Below are 18831 nucleotides of genomic sequence, written 5' to 3'. Positions count from 1 at the left end.
GGAGTAACTATGACTCTCTTAAGGTAGCCAAATGGTTCGTCAACAGGCGAAATACATTGGTAAACTGGAGGAACCCCTAGCATGAGTACTGTGAAAGTCATAATTTCGACAAATAATGGCGTATCGCGTCTGGTGAAAGCGGCAGAGGAAAATCGTAGATGTGACTGTGGTTTAACGGGGAGCAACTGACAGGAGTAACTATGACTCTCTTAAGGTAGCCAAATGCCTCGTCAAGTGGCGTATCGCTTCAGGTGAACTGGCCAGAATAAGATTGAAAATGTGACTGTGGTAAAACGGGGAGCAACTGACAGGAGTAACTATGACTCTCTTAAGGTAGCCAAATGGTTCGTCAACAGGCGAAATACATTGGTAAACTGGAGGAACCCCTAGCAGGAGTACTGTGAAAGTCATAATTTCGACAAATAATGGCGTATCGCGTCTGGTGAAAGCGGCAGAGGAAAATCGTAGATGTGACTGTGGTTTAATGGGGAGCAACTGACAGGAGTTACTATGACTCTCTTAAGGTAGCCAAATGCCTCGTCAAGTGGCGTATCGCTTCAGGTGAACTGGCCAGAATAAGATTGAAAATGTGACTGTGGTAAAACGGGGAGCAACTGACAGGAGTAAGTATGACTCTCTTAAGGTAGCCAAATGCCTCGTCAACAGGCGAAATACATTGGTAAACTGGAGGAGCCCCTAGCAGTAGTACTTTGAAAGTCATGATGTCGACAAATAATGGCGTATCGCGTCTGGTGAAAGGGGCAGAGGAAAATGGTATATGTGACTGTGGTTTAACGGAGAGACACTGGCAGGAGTAACTATGACTCTCTTAAGGTAGGCAAACGCCTCGTCAATAGGCGAAATACATCGGCAAAGTCGAAAAGCTCCCGGCAGGAGTACTGTGAAAGTCTTTATGTCAATAGATATTAGCGTATCGCTTCAGGAGAATTACCCAGAGTAAGCTTGTAGATGTGCCTGTTGTAAAATGGGGAGCAACAGCAAGGGGTAACTATGACTCTCTTAAGGTAACCAAATGCCTCGTCAACAGGCGAAATACATCGGCAAACTCGAGAGCTCCCGGCATTAGTACTGTGGAATTCTTTAGGTTGACCGATAATGGCGCATCGCTTCAGGTGAACTGGCCAGAATAAGATTGAAAATGTGACTGTGGTAAAACGGGGAGCAACTGACAGGAGTAACTATGACTCTGTTAAGGTAGCCAAATGGTTCGTCAACAGGCGAAATACATTGGTAAACTGGAGGAACCCCTAGCAGGAGTACTGTGAAAGTCATAATTTCGACAAATAATGGCGTATCGCGTCTGGTGAAAGCGGCAGAGGAAAATCGTAGATGTGACTGTGGTTTAACGGGGAGCAACTGACAGGAGTAACTATGACTCTCTTAAGGTAGCCAAATGCCTCGTCAAGTGGCGTATCGCTTCAGGTGAACTGGCCAGAATAAGATTGAAAATGTGACTGTGGTAAAACGGGGAGCAACTGACAGGAGTAAGTATGACTCTCTTAAGGTAGCCAAATGCCTCGTCAACAGGCGAAATACATTGGTAAACTGGAGGAGCCCCTAGCAGGAGTACTTTGAAAGTCATGATGTCGACAAATAATGGCGTATCGCGTCTGGTGAAAGGGGCAGAGGAAAATGGTATATGTGACTGTGGTTTAACGGAGAGACACTGGCAGGAGTAACTATGACTCTCTTAAGGTAGGCAAACGCCTCGTCAATAGGCGAAATACATCGGCAAAGTCGAAAAGCTCCCGGCAGGAGTACTGTGAAAGTCTTTATGTCAATAGATATTAGCGTATCGCTTCAGGAGAATTGGCCAGAGTAAGCTTGTAGATGTGCCTGTTGTAAAATGGGGAGCAACAGCAAGGGGTAACTATGACTCTCTTAAGGTAACCAAATGCCTCGTCAACAGGCGAAATACATCGGCAAACTCGAGAGCTCCCGACATTAGTACTGTGAAATTCTTTAGGTTGACAGATAATGGCGTATCGCTTCAGGTGAACTGGCCAGAATAAGATTGAAAATGTGACTGTGGTAAAACGGGGAGCAACTGAAAGGAGTAACTATGACTCTCTTAAGGTAGCCAAATGGTTCGTCAACAGGCGAAATACATTGGTAAACTGGAGGAACCTCTAGCATGAGTACTGTGAAAGTCATAATTTCGACAAATAATGGCGTATCGCGTCTGGTGAAAGCGGCAGAGGAAAATCGTAGATGTGACTGTGGTTTAACGGGGAGCAACTGACAGGAGTAACTATGACTCTCTTAAGGTAGCCAAATGCCTCGTCAAGTGGCGTATCGCTTCAGGTGAACTGGCCAGAATAAGATTGAAAATGTGACTGTGGTAAAACGGGGAGCAACTGACAGGAGTAAGTATGACTCTCTTAAGGTAGCCAAATGCCTCGTCAACAGGCGAAATACATTGGTAAACTGGAGGAGCCCCTAGCAGGAGTACTTTGAAAGCCATGATGTCGACAAATAATGGCGTATCGCGTCTGGTGAAAGGGGCAGAGGAAAATGGTATATGTGACTGTGGTTTAACGGAGAGACACTGGCAGGAGTAACTATGACTCTCTTAAGGTAGGCAAACGCCTCGTCAATAGGCGAAATACATCGGCAAAGTCGAAAAGCTCCCGGCAGGAGTACTGTAAAAGTCTTTATGTCAATAGATATTAGCGTATCGCTTCAGGAGAATTGGCCAGAGTAAGCTTGTAGATGTGCCTGTTGTAAAATGGGGAGCAACAGCAAGGGGTAACTATGACTCTCTTAAGGTAACCAAATGCCTCGTCAACAGGCGAAATACATCGGCAAACTCGAGAGCTCCCTGCATTAGTACTGTGAAATTCTTTAGGTTGACCGATAATGGCGTATCGCTTCAGGTGAACTGGCCAGAATAAGATTGAAAATGTGACTGTGGTAAATCGGGGAGCAACTGACAGGAGTAACTATGACTCTCTTAAGGTAGCCAAATGGTTCGTCAACAGGCGAAATACATTGGTAAACTGGAGGAACCCCTAGCATGAGTACTGTGAAAGTCATAATTTCGACAAATAATGGCGTATCGCGTCTGGTGAAAGCGGCAGAGGAAAATCGTAGATGTGACTGTGGTTTAACGGGGAGCAACTGACAGGAGTAACTATGACTCTCTTAAGGTAGCCAAATGCCTCGTCAAGTGGCGTATCGCTTCAGGTGAACTGGCCAGAATAAGATTGAAAATGTGACTGTGGTAAAACGGGGAGCAACTGACAGGAGTAAGTATGACTCTCTTAAGGTAGCCAAATGCCTCGTCAACAGGCGAAATACATTGGTAAACTGGAGGAGCCCCTAGCAGGAGTACTTTGAAAGTCATGATGTCGACAAATAATGGCGTATCGCGTCTGGTGAAAGGGGCAGAGGAAAATGGTATATGTGACTGTGGTTTAACGGAGAGACACTGGCAGGAGTAACTATGACTCTCTTAAGGTAGGCAAACGCCTCGTCAATAGGCGAAATACATCGGCAAAGTCGAAAAGCTCCCGGCAGGAGTACTGTGAAAGTCTTTATGTCAATAGATATTAGCGTATCGCTTCAGGAGAATTGGCCAGAGTAAGCTTGTAGATGTGCCTGTTGTAAAATGGGGAGCAACAGCAAGGGGTAACTATGACTCTCTTAAGGTAACCAAATGCCTCGTCAACAGGCGAAATACATCGGCAAACTCGAGAGCTCCCGGCATTAGTACTGTGAAATTCTTTAGGTTGACCGATAATGGCGTATCGCTTCAGGTGAACTGGCCAGAATAAGATTGAAAATGTGACTGTGGTAAAACGGGGAGCAACTGACAGGAGTAACTATGACTCTCTTAAGGTAGCCAAATGGTTCGTCAACAGGCGAAATACATTGGTAAACTGGAGGAACCCCTAGCAGGAGTACTGTGAAAGTCATAATTTCGACAAATAATGGCGTATCGCGTCTGGTGAAAGCGGCGGAGGAAAATCGTAGATGTGACTGTGGTTTAATGAGGAGCAACTGACAGGAGTAACTATGACTCTCTTAAGGTAGCCAAATGCCTCGTCAAGTGGCGTATCGCTTCAGGTGAACTGGCCAGAATAAGATTGAAAATGTGACTGTGGTAAAACGGGGAGCAACTGACAGTAGTAAGTATGACTCTCTTAAGGTAGCCAAATGCCTCGTCAACAGGCGAAATACATTGGTAAACTGGAGGAGCGCCTACCAGGAGTACTTTGAAAGTCATGATGTCGACAAATAATGGCGTATCGCGTCTGGTAAAAGGGGCAGAGGAAAATGGTATATGTGACTGTGGTTTAACGGAGAGACACTGGCAGGAGTAACTATGACTCTCTTAAGGTAGGCAAACGCCTCGTCAATAGGCGAAATACATCGGCAAAGTCGAAAAGCTCCCGGCAGGAGTACTGTGAAAGTCTTTATGTCAATAGATATTAGCGTATCGCTTCAGGAGAATTGGCCAGAGTAAGCTTGTAGATGTGCCTGTTGTAAAATGGGGAGCAACAGCAAGGGGTAACTATGACTCTCTTAAGGTAACCAAATGCCTCGTCAACAGGCGAAATACATCGGCAAACTCGAGAGCTCCCGGCATTAGTACTGTGGAATTCTTTAGGTTGACCGATAATGGCGTATCGCTTCAGGTGAACTGGCCAGAATAAGATTGAAAATGTGACTGTGGTAAAACGGGGAGCAACTGACAGGAGTAACTATGACTCTCTTAAGGTAGCCAAATGGTTCGTCAACAGGCGAAATACATTGGTAAACTGGAGGAACCCCTAGCAGGAGTACTGTGAAAGTCATAATTTCGACAAATAATGGCGTATCGCGTCTGGTGAAAGCGGCAGAGGAAAATCGTAGATGTGACTGTGGTTTAACGGGGAGCAACTGACAGGAGTAACTATGACTCTCTTAAGGTAGCCAAATGCCTCGTCAAGTGGCGTATCGCTTCAGGTGAACTGGCCAGAATAAGATTGAAAATGTGACTGTGGTAAAACGGGGAGCAACTGACAGGAGTAAGTATGACTCTCTTAAGGTAGCCAAATGCCTCGTCAACAGGCGAAATACATTGGTAAACTGGAGGAGCCCCTAGCAGGAGTACTTTGAAAGTCATGATGTCGACAAATAATGGCGTATCGCGTCTGGTGAAAGGGGCAGAGGAAAATGGTATATGTGACTGTGGTTTAACGGAGAGACACTGGCAGGAGTAACTATGACTCTCTTAAGGTAGGCAAACGCCTCGTCAATAGGCGAAATACATCGGCAAAGTCGAAAAGCTCCCGGCAGGAGTACTGTAAAAGTCTTTATGTCAATAGATATTAGCGTATCGCTTCAGGAGAATTGGCCAGAGTAAGCTTGTAGATGTGCCTGTTGTAAAATGGGGAGCAACAGCAAGGGGTAACTATGACTCTCTTAAGGTAACCAAATGCCTCGTCAACAGGCGAAATACATCGGCAAACTCGAGAGCTCCCGGCATTAGTACTGTGAAATTCTTTAGGTTGACCGATAATGGCGTATCGCTTCAGGTGAACTGGCCAGAATAAGATTGAAAATGTGACTGTGGTAAAACGGGGAGCAACTGACAGGAGTAACTATGACTCTCTTAAGGTAGCCAAATGGTTCGTCAACAGGCGAAATACATTGGTAAACTGGAGGAACCCCTAGCATGAGTACTGTGAAAGTCATAATTTCGACAAATAATGGCGTATCGCGTCTGGTGAAAGCGGCAGAGGAAAATCGTAGATGTGACTGTGGTTTAACGGGGAGCAACTGACAGGAGTAACTATGACTCTCTTAAGGTAGCCAAATGCCTCGTCAAGTGGCGTATCGCTTCAGGTGAACTGGCCAGAATAAGATTGAAAATGTGACTGTGGTAAAACGGGGAGCAACTGACAGGAGTAAGTATGACTCTCTTAAGGTAGCCAAATGCCTCGTCAACAGGCGAAATACATTGGTAAACTGGAGGAGCCCCTAGCAGGAGTACTTTGAAAGTCATGATGTCGACAAATAATGGCGTATCGCGTCTGGTGAAAGGGGCAGAGGAAAATGGTATATGTGACTGTGGTTTAACGGAGAGACACTGGCAGGAGTAACTATGACTCTCTTAAGGTAGGCAAACGCCTCGTCAATAGGCGAAATACATCGGCAAAGTCGAAAAGCTCCCGGCAGGAGTACTGTGAAAGTCTTTATGTCAATAGATATTAGCGTATCGCTTCAGGAGAATTGGCCAGAGTAAGCTTGTAGATGCGCCTGTTGTAAAATGGGGAGCAACAGCAAGGGGTAACTATGACTCTCTTAAGGTAACCAAATGCCTCGTCAACAGGCGAAATACATCGGCAAACTCGAGAGCTCCCGGCATTAGTACTGTGGAATTCTTTAGGTTGACCGATAATGGCGTATCGCTTCAGGTGAACTGGCCAGAATAAGATTGAAAATGTGACTGTGGTAAAACGGGGAGCAACTGACAGGAGTAACTATGACTCTCTTAAGGTAGCCAAATGGTTCGTCAACAGGCGAAATACATTGGTAAACTGGAGGAACCCCTAGCATGAGTACTGTGAAAGTCATAATTTCGACAAATAATGGCGTATCGCGTCTGGTGAAAGCGGCAGAGGAAAATCGTAGATGTGACTGTGGTTTAATGAGGAGCAACTGACAGGAGTAACTATGACTCTCTTAAGGTAGCCAAATGCCTCGTCAAGTGGCGTATCGCTTCAGGTGAACTGGCCAGAATAAGATTGAAAATGTGACTGTGGTAAAACGGGGAGCAACTGACAGGAGTAAGTATGACTCTCTTAAGGTAGCCAAATGCCTCGTCAACAGGCGAAATACATTGGTAAACTGGAGGAGCGCCTAGCAGGAGTACTTTGAAAGTCATGATGTCGACAAATTATGGCGTATCGCGTCTGGTGAAAGGGGCAGAGGAAAATGGTATATGTGACTGTGGTTTAACGGAGAGACACTGGCAGGAGTAACTATGACTCTCTTAAGGTAGGCAAACGCCTCGTCAATAGGCGAAATACATCGGCAAAGTCGAAAAGCTCCCGGCAGGAGTACTGTGAAAGTCTTTATGTCAATAGATATTAGCGTATCGCTTCAGGAGAATTGGCCAGAGTAAGCTTGTAGATGTGCCTGTTGTAAAATGGGGAGCAACAGCAAGGGGTAACTATGACTCTCTTAAGGTATTCAAATGCCTCGTCAACAGGCGAAATACATCGGCAAACTCGAGAGCTCCCGGCATTAGTACTGTGGAATTCTTTAGGTTGACCGATAATGGCGTATCGCTTCAGGTGAACTGGCCAGAATAAGATTGAAAATGTGACTGTGGTAAAACGGGGAGCAACTGACAGGAGTAACTATGACTCTCTTAAGGTAGCCAAATGGTTCGTCAACAGGCGAAATACATTGGTAAACTGGAGGAACCCCTAGCATGAGTACTGTGAAAGTCATAATTTCGACAAATAATGGCGTATCGCGTCTGGTGAAAGCGGCAGAGGAAAATCGTAGATGTGACTGTGGTTTAACGGGGAGCAACTGACAGGAGTAACTATGACTCTCTTAAGGTAGCCAAATGCCTCGTCAAGTGGCGTATCGCTTCAGGTGAACTGGCCAGAATAAGATTGAAAATGTGACTGTGGTAAAACGGGGAGCAACTGACAGGAGTAAGTATGACTCTCTTAAGGTAGCCAAATGCCTCGTCAACAGGCGAAATACATTGGTAAACTGGAGGAGCCCCTAGCAGGAGTACTTTGAAAGTCATGATGTCGACAAATAATGGCGTATCGCGTCTGGTGAAAGGGGCAGAGGAAAATGGTATATGTGACTGTGGTTTAACGGAGAGACACTGGCAGGAGTAACTATGACTCTCTTAAGGTAGGCAAACGCCTCGTCAATAGGCGAAATACATCGGCAAAGTCGAAAAGCTCCCGGCAGGAGTACTGTGAAAGTCTTTATGTCAATAGATATTAGCGTATCGCTTCAGGAGAATTGGCCAGAGTAAGCTTGTAGATGTGCCTGTTGTAAAATGGGGAGCAACAGCAAGGGGTAACTATGACTCTCTTAAGGTAACCAAATGCCTCGTCAACAGGCGAAATACATCGGCAAACTCGAGAGCTCCCGGCATTAGTACTGTGGAATTCTTTAGGTTGACCGATAATGGCGTATCGCTTCAGGTGAACTGGCCAGAATAAGATTGAAAATGTGACTGTGGTAAAACGGGGAGCAACTGACAGGAGTAACTATGACTCTCTTAAGGTAGCCAAATGGTTCGTCAACAGGCGAAATACATTGGTAAACTGGAGGAACCCCTAGCAGGAGTACTGTGAAAGTCATAATTTCGACAAATAATGGCGTATCGCGTCTGGTGAAAGCGGCAGAGGAAAATCGTAGATGTGACTGTGGTTTAACGGGGAGCAACTGACAGGAGTAACTATGACTCTCTTAAGGTAGCCAAATGCCTCGTCAAGTGGCGTATCGCTTCAGGTGAACTGGCCAGAATAAGATTGAAAATGTGACTGTGGTAAAACGGGGAGCAACTGACAGGAGTAAGTATGACTCTCTTAAGGTAGCCAAATGCCTCGTCAACAGGCGAAATACATTGGTAAACTGGAGGAGCCCCTAGCAGGAGTACTTTGAAAGTCATGATGTCGACAAATAATGGCGTATCGCGTCTGGTGAAAGGGGCAGAGGAAAATGGTATATGTGACTGTGGTTTAACGGAGAGACACTGGCAGGAGTAACTATGACTCTCTTAAGGTAGGCAAACGCCTCGTCAATAGGCGAAATACATCGGCAAAGTCGAAAAGCTCCCGGCAGGAGTACTGTAAAAGTCTTTATGTCAATAGATATTAGCGTATCGCTTCAGGAGAATTGGCCAGAGTAAGCTTGTAGATGTGCCTGTTGTAAAATGGGGAGCAACAGCAAGGGGTAACTATGACTCTCTTAAGGTAACCAAATGCCTCGTCAACAGGCGAAATACATCGGCAAACTCGAGAGCTCCCGGCATTAGTACTGTGAAATTCTTTAGGTTGACCGATAATGGCGTATCGCTTCAGGTGAACTGGCCAGAATAAGATTGAAAATGTGACTGTGGTAAAACGGGGAGCAACTGACAGGAGTAACTATGACTCTCTTAAGGTAGCCAAATGGTTCGTCAACAGGCGAAATACATTGGTAAACTGGAGGAACCCCTAGCATGAGTACTGTGAAAGTCATAATTTCGACAAATAATGGCGTATCGCGTCTGGTGAAAGCGGCAGAGGAAAATCGTAGATGTGACTGTGGTTTAACGGGGAGCAACTGACAGGAGTAACTATGACTCTCTTAAGGTAGCCAAATGCCTCGTCAAGTGGCGTATCGCTTCAGGTGAACTGGCCAGAATAAGATTGAAAATGTGACTGTGGTAAAACGGGGAGCAACTGACAGGAGTAAGTATGACTCTCTTAAGGTAGCCAAATGCCTCGTCAACAGGCGAAATACATTGGTAAACTGGAGGAGCCCCTAGCAGGAGTACTTTGAAAGTCATGATGTCGACAAATAATGGCGTATCGCGTCTGGTGAAAGGGGCAGAGGAAAATGGTATATGTGACTGTGGTTTAACGGAGAGACACTGGCAGGAGTAACTATGACTCTCTTAAGGTAGGCAAACGCCTCGTCAATAGGCGAAATACATCGGCAAAGTCGAAAAGCTCCCGGCAGGAGTACTGTGAAAGTCTTTATGTCAATAGATATTAGCGTATCGCTTCAGGAGAATTGGCCAGAGTAAGCTTGTAGATGTGCCTGTTGTAAAATGGGGAGCAACAGCAAGGGGTAACTATGACTCTCTTAAGGTAACCAAATGCCTCGTCAACAGGCGAAATACATCGGCAAACTCGAGAGCTCCCGGCATTAGTACTGTGGAATTCTTTAGGTTGACCGATAATGGCGTATCGCTTCAGGTGAACTGGCCAGAATAAGATTGAAAATGTGACTGTGGTAAAACGGGGAGCAACTGACAGGAGTAACTATGACTCTCTTAAGGTAGCCAAATGGTTCGTCAACAGGCGAAATACATTGGTAAACTGGAGGAACCCCTAGCATGAGTACTGTGAAAGTCATAATTTCGACAAATAATGGCGTATCGCGTCTGGTGAAAGCGGCAGAGGAAAATCGTAGATGTGACTGTGGTTTAATGAGGAGCAACTGACAGGAGTAACTATGACTCTCTTAAGGTAGCCAAATGCCTCGTCAAGTGGCGTATCGCTTCAGGTGAACTGGCCAGAATAAGATTGAAAATGTGACTGTGGTAAAACGGGGAGCAACTGACAGGAGTAAGTATGACTCTCTTAAGGTAGCCAAATGCCTCGTCAACAGGCGAAATACATTGGTAAACTGGAGGAGCGCCTAGCAGGAGTACTTTGAAAGTCATGATGTCGACAAATAATGGCGTATCGCGTCTGGTGAAAGGGGCAGAGGAAAATGGTATATGTGACTGTGGTTTAACGGAGAGACACTGGCAGGAGTAACTATGACTCTCTTAAGGTAGGCAAACGCCTCGTCAATAGGCGAAATACATCGGCAAAGTCGAAAAGCTCCCGGCAGGAGTACTGTGAAAGTCTTTATGTCAATAGATATTAGCGTATCGCTTCAGGAGAATTGGCCAGAGTAAGCTTGTAGATGTGCCTGTTGTAAAATGGGGAGCAACAGCAAGGGGTAACTATGACTCTCTTAAGGTATTCAAATGCCTCGTCAACAGGCGAAATACATCGGCAAACTCGAGAGCTCCCGGCATTAGTACTGTGGAATTCTTTAGGTTGACCGATAATGGCGTATCGCTTCAGGTGAACTGGCCAGAATAAGATTGAAAATGTGACTGTGGTAAAACGGGGAGCAACTGACAGGAGTAAGTATGACTCTCTTAAGGTAGCCAAATGCCTCGTCAACAGGCGAAATACATTGGTAAACTGGAGGAGCCCCTAGCAGGAGTACTTTGAAAGTCATGATGTCGACAAATAATGGCGTATCGCGTCTGGTGAAAGGGGCAGAGGAAAATGGTATATGTGACTGTGGTTTAACGGAGAGACACTGGCAGGAGTAACTATGACTCTCTTAAGGTAGGCAAACGCCTCGTCAATAGGCGAAATACATCGGCAAAGTCGAAAAGCTCCCGGCAGGAGTACTGTGAAAGTCTTTATGTCAATAGATATTAGCGTATCGCTTCAGGAGAATTGGCCAGAGTAAGCTTGTAGATGTGCCTGTTGTAAAATGGGGAGCAACAGCAAGGGGTAACTATGACTCTCTTAAGGTAACCAAATGCCTCGTCAACAGGCGAAATACATCGGCAAACTCGAGAGCTCCCGGCATTAGTACTGTGGAATTCTTTAGGTTGACCGATAATGGCGTATCGCTTCAGGTGAACTGGCCAGAATAAGATTGAAAATGTGACTGTGGTAAAACGGGGAGCAACTGACAGGAGTAACTATGACTCTCTTAAGGTAGCCAAATGGTTCGTCAACAGGCGAAATACATTGGTAAACTGGAGGAACCCCTAGCAGGAGTACTGTGAAAGTCATAATTTCGACAAATAATGGCGTATCGCGTCTGGTGAAAGCGGCAGAGGAAAATCGTAGATGTGACTGTGGTTTAATGAGGAGCAACTGACAGGAGTAACTATGACTCTCTTAAGGTAGCCAAATGCCTCGTCAAGTGGCGTATCGCTTCAGGTGAACTGGCCAGAATAAGATTGAAAATGTGACTGTGGTAAAACGGGGAGCAACTGACAGGAGTAAGTATGACTCTCTTAAGGTAGCCAAATGCCTCGTCAACAGGCGAAATACATTGGTAAACTGGAGGAGCGCCTAGCAGGAGTACTTTGAAAGTCATGATGTCGACAAATAATGGCGTATCGCGTCTGGTGAAAGGGGCAGAGGAAAATGGTATATGTGACTGTGGTTTAACGGAGAGACACTGGCAGGAGTAACTATGACTCTCTTAAGGTAGGCAAACGCCTCGTCAATAGGCGAAATACATCGGCAAAGTCGAAAAGCTCCCGGCAGGAGTACTGTGAAAGTCTTTATGTCAATAGATATTAGCGTATCGCTTCAGGAGAATTGGCCAGAGTAAGCTTGTAGATGTGCCTGTTGTAAAATGGGGAGCAACAGCAAGGGGTAACTATGACTCTCTTAAGGTAACCAAATGCCTCGTCAACAGGCGAAATACATCGGCAAACTCGAGAGCTCCCGGCATTAGTACTGTGGAATTCTTTAGGTTGACCGATAATGGCGTATCGCTTCAGGTGAACTGGCCAGAATAAGATTGAAAATGTGACTGTGGTAAAACGGGGAGCAACTGACAGGAGTAACTATGACTCTCTTAAGGTAGCCAAATGGTTCGTCAACAGGCGAAATACATTGGTAAACTGGAGGAACCCCTAGCAGGAGTACTGTGAAAGTCATAATTTCGACAAATAATGGCGTATCGCGTCTGGTGAAAGCGGCAGAGGAAAATCGTAGATGTGACTGTGGTTTAACGGGGAGCAACTGACAGGAGTAACTATGACTCTCTTAAGGTAGCCAAATGCCTCGTCAAGTGGCGTATCGCTTCAGGTGAACTGGCCAGAATAAGATTGAAAATGTGACTGTGGTAAAACGGGGAGCAACTGACAGGAGTAAGTATGACTCTCTTAAGGTAGCCAAATGCCTCGTCAACAGGCGAAATACATTGGTAAACTGGAGGAGCCCCTAGCAGGAGTACTTTGAAAGTCATGATGTCGACAAATAATGGCGTATCGCGTCTGGTGAAAGGGGCAGAGGAAAATGGTATATGTGACTGTGGTTTAACGGAGAGACACTGGCAGGAGTAACTATGACTCTCTTAAGGTAGCCAAACGCCTCGTCAATAGGCGAAATACATCGGCAAAGTCGAAAAGCTCCCGGCAGGAGTACTGTGAAAGTCTTTATGTCAATAGATATTAGCGTATCGCTTCAGGAGAATTGGCCAGAGTAAGCTTGTAGATGTGCCTGTTGTAAAATGGGGAGCAACAGCAAGGGGTAACTATGACTCTCTTAAGGTAACCAAATGCCTCGTCAACAGGCGAAATACATCGCAAACTCGAGAGCTCCCGGCATTAGTACTGTGGAATTCTTTAGGTTGACCGATAATGGCGTATCGCTTCAGGTGAACTGGCCAGAATAAGATTGAAAATGTGACTGTGGTAAAACGGGGAGCAACTGACAGGAGTAACTATGACTCTCTTAAGGTAGCCAAATGGTTCGTCAACAGGCGAAATACATTGGTAAACTGGAGGAACCCCTAGCATGAGTACTGTGAAAGTCATAATTTCGACAAATAATGGCGTATCGCGTCTGGTGAAAGCGGCAGAGGAAAATCGTAGATGTGACTGTGGTTTAACGGGGAGCAACTGACAGGAGTAACTATGACTCTCTTAAGGTAGCCAAATGCCTCGTCAAGTGGCGTATCGCTTCAGGTGAACTGGCCAGAATAAGATTGAAAATGTGACTGTGGTAAAACGGGGAGCAACTGACAGGAGTAAGTATGACTCTCTTAAGGTAGCCAAATGCCTCGTCAACAGGCGAAATACATTGGTAAACTGGAGGAGCCCCTAGCAGGAGTACTTTGAAAGTCATGATGTCGACAAATAATGGCGTATCGCGTCTGGTGAAAGGGGCAGAGGAAAATGGTATATGTGACTGTGGTTAAACGGAGAGACACTGGCAGGAGTAACTATGACTCTCTTAAGGTAGCCAAACGCCTCGTCAATAGGCGAAATACATCGGCAAAGTCGAAAAGCTCCCGGCAGGAGTACTGTGAAAGTCTTTATGTCAATAGATATTAGCGTATCGCTTCAGGAGAATTGGCCAGAGTAAGCTTGTAGATGTGCCTGTTGTAAAATGGGGAGCAACAGCAAGGGGTAACTATGACTCTCTTAAGGTAACCAAATGCCTCGTCAACAGGCGAAATACATCGGCAAACTCGAGAGCTCCCGGCATTAGTACTGTGGAATTCTTTAGGTTGACCGATAATGGCGTATCGCTTCAGGTGAACTGGCCAGAATAAGATTGAAAATGTGACTGTGGTAAAACGGGGAGCAACTGACAGGAGTAACTATGACTCTCTTAAGGTAGCCAAATGGTTCGTCAACAGGCGAAATACATTGGTAAACTGGAGGAACCCCTAGCAGGAGTACTGTGAAAGTCATAATTTCGACAAATAATGGCGTATCGCGTCTGGTGAAAGCGGCAGAGGAAAATCGTAGATGTGACTGTGGTTTAACGGGGAGCAACTGACAGGAGTAACTATGACTCTCTTAAGGTAGCCAAATGCCTCGTCAAGTGGCGTATCGCTTCAGGTGAACTGGCCAGAATAAGATTGAAAATGTGACTGTGGTAAAACGGGGAGCAACTGACAGGAGTAAGTATGACTCTCTTAAGGTAGCCAAATGCCTCGTCAACAGGCGAAATACATTGGTAAACTGGAGGAGCCCCTAGCAGGAGTACTTTGAAAGTCATGATGTCGACAAATAATGGCGTATCGCGTCTGGTGAAAGGGGCAGAGGAAAATGGTATATGTGACTGTGGTTTAACGGAGAGACACTGGCAGGAGTAACTATGACTCTCTTAAGGTAGGCAAACGCCTCGTCAATAGGCGAAATACATCGGCAAAGTCGAAAAGCTCCCGGCAGGAGTACTGTGAAAGTCTTTATGTCAATAGATATTAGCGTATCGCTTCAGGAGAATTGGCCAGAGTAAGCTTGTAGATGTGCCTGTTGTAAAATGGGGAGCAACAGCAAGGGGTAACTATGACTCTCTTAAGGTAACCAAATGCCTCGTCAACAGGCGAAATACATCGGCAAACTCGAGAGCTCCCGGCATTAGTACTGTGAAATTCTTTAGGTTGACCGATAATGGCGTATCGCTTCAGGTGAACTGGCCAGAATAAGATTGAAAATGTGACTGTGGTAAAACGGGGAGCAACTGACAGGAGTAACTATGACTCTCTTAAGGTAGCCAAATGGTTCGTCAACAGGCGAAATACATTGGTAAACTGGAGGAACCCCTAGCATGAGTACTGTGAAAGTCATAATTTCGACAAATAATGGCGTATCGCGTCTGGTGAAAGCGGCAGAGGAAAATCGTAGATGTGACTGTGGTTTAACGGGGAGCAACTGACAGGAGTAACTATGACTCTCTTAAGGTAGCCAAATGCCTCGTCAAGTGGCGTATCGCTTCAGGTGAACTGGCCAGAATAAGATTGAAAATGTGACTGTGGTAAAACGGGGAGCAACTGACAGGAGTAACTATGACTCTCTTAAGGTAGCCAAATGGTTCGTCAACAGGCGAAATACATTGGTAAACTGGAGGAACCCCTAGCAGGAGTACTGTGAAAGTCATAATTTCGACAAATAATGGCGTATCGCGTCTGGTGAAAGCGGCAGAGGAAAATCGTAGATGTGACTGTGGTTTAACGGAGAGCAACTGACAGGAGTAACTATGACTCTCTTAAGGTAGCCAAATGCCTCGTCAAGTGGCGTATCGCTTCAGGTGAACTGGCCAGAATAAGATTGAAAATGTGACTGTGGTAAAACGGGGAGCAACTGACAGGAGTAAGTATGACTCTCTTAAGGTAGCCAAATGCCTCGTCAACAGGCGAAATACATTGGTAAACTGGAGGAGCCCCTAGCAGGAGTACTTTGAAAGTCATGATGTCGACAAATAATGGCGTATCGCGTCTGGTGAAAGGGGCAGAGGAAAATGGTATATGTGACTGTGGTTTAACGGAGAGACACTGGCAGGAGTAACTATGACTCTCTTAAGGTAGCCAAACGCCTCGTCAATAGGCGAAATACATCGGCAAAGTCGAAAAGCTCCCGGCAGGAGTACTGTGAAAGTCTTTATGTCAATAGATATTAGCGTATCGCTTCAGGAGAATTGGCCAGAGTAAGCTTGTAGATGTGCCTGTTGTAAAATGGGGAGCAACAGCAAGGGGTAACTATGACTCTCTTAAGGTAACCAAATGCCTCGTCAACAGGCGAAATACATCGCAAACTCGAGAGCTCCCGGCATTAGTACTGTGGAATTCTTTAGGTTGACCGATAATGGCGTATCGCTTCAGGTGAACTGGCCAGAATAAGATTGAAAATGTGACTGTGGTAAAACGGGGAGCAACTGACAGGAGTAACTATGACTCTCTTAAGGTAGCCAAATGGTTCGTCAACAGGCGAAATACATTGGTAAACTGGAGGAACCCCTAGCATGAGTACTGTGAAAGTCATAATTTCGACAAATAATGGCGTATCGCGTCTGGTGAAAGCGGCAGAGGAAAATCGTAGATGTGACTGTGGTTTAACGGGGAGCAACTGACAGGAGTAACTATGACTCTCTTAAGGTAGCCAAATGCCTCGTCAAGTGGCGTATCGCTTCAGGTGAACTGGCCAGAATAAGATTGAAAATGTGACTGTGGTAAAACGGGGAGCAACTGACAGGAGTAAGTATGACTCTCTTAAGGTAGCCAAATGCCTCGTCAACAGGCGAAATACATTGGTAAACTGGAGGAGCCCCTAGCAGGAGTACTTTGAAAGTCATGATGTCGACAAATAATGGCGTATCGCGTCTGGTGAAAGGGGCAGAGGAAAATGGTATATGTGACTGTGGTTAAACGGAGAGACACTGGCAGGAGTAACTATGACTCTCTTAAGGTAGCCAAACGCCTCGTCAATAGGCGAAATACATCGGCAAAGTCGAAAAGCTCCCGGCAGGAGTACTGTGAAAGTCTTTATGTCAATAGATATTAGCGTATCGCTTCAGGAGAATTGGCCAGAGTAAGCTTGTAGATGTGCCTGTTGTAAAATGGGGAGCAACAGCAAGGGGTAACTATGACTCTCTTAAGGTAACCAAATGCCTCGTCAACAGGCGAAATACATCGGCAAACTCGAGAGCTCCCGGCATTAGTACTGTGGAATTCTTTAGGTTGACCGATAATGGCGTATCGCTTCAGGTGAACTGGCCAGAATAAGATTGAAAATGTGACTGTGGTAAAACGGGGAGCAACTGACAGGAGTAACTATGACTCTCTTAAGGTAGCCAAATGGTTCGTCAACAGGCGAAATACATTGGTAAACTGGAGGAACCCCTAGCAGGAGTACTGTGAAAGTCATAATTTCGACAAATAATGGCGTATCGCGTCTGGTGAAAGCGGCAGAGGAAAATCGTAGATGTGACTGTGGTTTAACGGGGAGCAACTGACAGGAGTAACTATGACTCTCTTAAGGTAGCCAAATGCCTCGTCAAGTGGCGTATCGCTTCAGGTGAACTGGCCAGAATAAGATTGAAAATGTGACTGTGGTAAAACGGGGAGCAACTGACAGGAGTAAGTATGACTCTCTTAAGGTAGCCAAATGCCTCGTCAACAGGCGAAATACATTGGTAAACTGGAGGAGCCCCTAGCAGGAGTACTTTGAAAGTCATGATGTCGACAAATAATGGCGTATCGCGTCTGGTGAAAGGGGCAGAGGAAAATGGTATATGTGACTGTGGTTTAACGGAGAGACACTGGCAGGAGTAACTATGACTCTCTTAAGGTAGGCAAACGCCTCGTCAATAGGCGAAATACATCGGCAAAGTCGAAAAGCTCCCGGCAGGAGTACTGTGAAAGTCTTTATGTCAATAGATATTAGCGTATCGCTTCAGGAGAATTGGCCAGAGTAAGCTTGTAGATGTGCCTGTTGTAAAATGGGGAGCAACAGCAAGGGGTAACTATGACTCTCTTAAGGTAACCAAATGCCTCGTCAACAGGCGAAATACATCGGCAAACTCGAGAGCTCCCGGCATTAGTACTGTGAAATTCTTTAGGTTGACCGATAATGGCGTATCGCTTCAGGTGAACTGGCCAGAATAAGATTGAAAATGTGACTGTGGTAAAACGGGGAGCAACTGACAGGAGTAACTATGACTCTCTTAAGGTAGCCAAATGGTTCGTCAACAGGCGAAATACATTGGTAAACTGGAGGAACCCCTAGCATGAGTACTGTGAAAGTCATAATTTCGACAAATAATGGCGTATCGCGTCTGGTGAAAGCGGCAGAGGAAAATCGTAGATGTGACTGTGGTTTAACGGGGAGCAACTGACAGGAGTAACTATGACTCTCTTAAGGTAGCCAAATGCCTCGTCAAGTGGCGTATCGCTTCAGGTGAACTGGCCAGAATAAGATTGAAAATGTGACTGTGGTAAAACGGGGAGCAACTGACAGGAGTAACTATGACTCTCTTAAGGTAGCCAAATGGTTCGTCAACAGGCGAAATACATTGGTAAACTGGAGGAACCCCTAGCAGGAGTACTGTGAAAGTCATAATTTCGACAAATAATGGCGTATCGCGTCTGGTGAAAGCGGCAGAGGAAAATCGTAGATGTGACTGTGGTTTAACGGAGAGCAACTGACAGGAGTAACTATGACTCTCTTAAGGTAGCCAAATGCCTCGTCAAGTGGCGTATCGCTTCAGGTGAACTGGCCAGAATAAGATTGAAAATGTGACTGTGGTAAAACGGGGAGCAACTGACAGGAGTAAGTATGACTCTCTTAAGGTAGCCAAATGCCTCGTCAACAGGCGAAATACATTGGTAAACTGGAGGAGCCCCTAGCAGGAGTACTTTGAAAGTCATGATGTCGACAAATAATGGCGTATCGCGTCTGGTGAAAGGGGCAGAGGAAAATGGTATATGTGACTGTGGTTTAACGGAGAGACACTGGCAAGAGTAACTATGACTCTCTTAAGGTAGCCAAAGGCCTCGTCAATAGGCGAAATACATCGGCAAAGTCGAAAA

The sequence above is a fragment of the Schistocerca americana genome, chromosome X (genome assembly GCF_021461395.2).
Source record: "Schistocerca americana isolate TAMUIC-IGC-003095 chromosome X, iqSchAmer2.1, whole genome shotgun sequence".
NCBI classification, from domain to species: domain Eukaryota; kingdom Metazoa; phylum Arthropoda; class Insecta; order Orthoptera; family Acrididae; genus Schistocerca; species Schistocerca americana.
This window is presented reverse-complemented; position numbering follows the sequence as displayed.